This window comes from Phacochoerus africanus, chromosome 7 (genome assembly GCF_016906955.1).
Source record: "Phacochoerus africanus isolate WHEZ1 chromosome 7, ROS_Pafr_v1, whole genome shotgun sequence".
Taxonomy (NCBI): domain Eukaryota; kingdom Metazoa; phylum Chordata; class Mammalia; order Artiodactyla; family Suidae; genus Phacochoerus; species Phacochoerus africanus.
In genome coordinates, this window is record NC_062550.1 from 23440732 (window position 1) to 23443123 (window position 2392).

Here is a 2392-nt window from a genome sequence, read left to right on the forward strand (position 1 = left end):
ATGTCGACCATTCCTTTGTGAAGTTCCAGTTGTTCTCTGTCTTTGCTGTGACTTATAGTGTCAGCCTATGTTCTAATCGTAGCCATTCTAATAAGTGTGTGTGGCTCATTTTAGTTATAATTTGATTTCCTGATGACTAGTGATATTGAGCTCTTGCCATGTGCTTGTTGGCTATTCATGTAACTTCCCTTATGAAATGTCCACCAAGTTTTCTTGACCTTATCTGTTTGGTTATTATTATTGAGCTTTGGTAGGAAATTGTTAAGGATGTTTGAATTCTGTGGTCATGAGGTTTGTTGGTCTACATTTTTATGCTTATAGTTTCTTTGTCTGGTATTAGAATCAGATACATGTGAATTTCTTAAAATGAGTGAGAAAGTATTCTTTCTTCATGTATTTTGAAAGAATTTGCATAAGATGGGATCATTTATCCCTTGGATAGTATTCACCAATGAGGCAACATGATTTTGGTGTTTTCTTTGTGAAAATATTTTTAGGTATTAATTCGTGGGTAAAACAGACATGTATGCAGATGTTCTGTTTCTTTTTGAGTCAGGTTTACAATTTGTAAGTTTCAGAGTACCTTTCCATATCATCTAAGTTGTTGACTGTATTGTTTTCATATTGCTCATAGTTTTCTCAAATTAATTTGTTGACATCTGGAGGCTCAAAATTGGATGATAACCTGATTTCTTGTGCTGATCATTTCATCATGTATAAAAATATAGAATCACTATGCCGTACACTTGAAACCAATGTAATATTGTATGTCAATTATACTTGAATAAAAAAGAATGCCATCTCTACACCAATATTGTAAAATAGGTAGGAAAAACATCTAAAAGAGGAAAAAGAAATGACTAAATTATGATGGGTTCTGGTTAAAGGATTAAACATGATCTATTTTATTCCTCACAAATCAACGTTCAATAATTACTTCTTCAGTATATGAAGGGATTATAATATTGGTTATCAGCTTTATGCAAAAATAAGGTAGCTGTGCATATTTTGAGTGGTTTATCAAGAGATATTTTTTACTTTTTTCTTTTTTTTTTTTTTTTGGCCTGCACCCACAACACATGTGGGTGCTCAGGCTAGGAGTCAAATGGAAGCTGTGGCTGCCAGCCTACACCATGCAACAACAATGCCAGATCTGAGCCACATCTATGACCTACATCACAGCTCACAGCAATCTTTCGAGTTGGTTTATCAAGAGACACATTTTACTTTCTTAAAAGAAATGCAATTTTTTTGAGTGAGTCCTGAAAGGCTAGTTTAACTTGCTTATTCCTCAGAGTATATATAAAAGGATTCAGCATTGGTGATATGGAAGAAAGAAGCAATGCCACTCCTTTATTGAGATTTACCTCTTCTTTGGCAGATGGTTTGATGTAGATGAAGATGCAGCTGCCATAGCTGATGGAAACGACAATCATGTGGGAAGAACAGGTAGAAAAGGCTTTTTTTCTTTGTTGGGCAGAAGGGAATTTTAGAATCGTCCTGATGATGTATATGTAGGAGAGAACCACACCTACAAGAGTGGTGATGAGAGTGAGCACAGCACAGGCTATAACCATCTTCTCAATTAACCAGGTGTCTGAGCATGAGATCTTTAGGAGAGTAGATGCATCACAGGCAAAATGATCAATGAGATTGGAATCACAGAATTCCAGATGAAAACCTAAGCTGAGTGGAGGGAGGATAATCAGAAGAGCTGCCCCCCAACAGCAGACAACCATTGTTTTGCAGAGTGTGTTGCTCATGATTGTCATATAATGCAGGGGTTTGCAGATGGCCACATAGCGATCATATGCCATGGTTGCCAAGAGAAAAAACTCAGTTATCACAGAGATCTGTAAAAAATAATTGAATGAGACATGCATTATAGGTAATTGTTCTGTCTCCAGTTGATATACTGTATAGGAATCTTGGAATACAGGCAGTTGTAAATGAGATTTCTAGGAAAGAGAAATTTTGGAGGAGAAAATACATGGGGGTTTTAAGGTGGGGATCCAGCAGGGTTAGGGTGATGATGGTCAGATTTCCGGCTACACTCAATGTGTAGGTGAGAAAGAGGAAAAGGAAAAGCAAGAGCTGCAGCTGAGGATCTTCTGTCAGTCCCAGAAGGATGAATGTTGTTATTGCAGTGTGGTTTCTCATATTGACTCCTGGATTTTGCCAACCCTACATGTCAATGTCAGGGAGATTTGAATGCAGAATTCAAAGACATCATCCACTGATGAACACGCTCTTGTGTGTTGAACTCATCCAACATGCATGAGTTTTACTTTTAGATTGGAGGAACACATTTCCTATTTTACAGTGAGCTCAACCCCTTAGTCTATTTATTTATAATGACAAGTGAAATTACTTTATACATTTTGTTTAGTTT

At 36.7% G+C, this 2392-nt stretch overlaps 1 pseudogene; it reads right to left on the bottom strand.

The window, feature by feature from the left end:
• Nucleotides 1–1223: 1223 nt before the first annotated feature.
• On the bottom strand, nucleotides 1224–2160 carry LOC125131689 (olfactory receptor 6C68-like; annotated as a pseudogene).
• Between the last annotated feature and the right edge of the window lie 232 nt (nucleotides 2161–2392).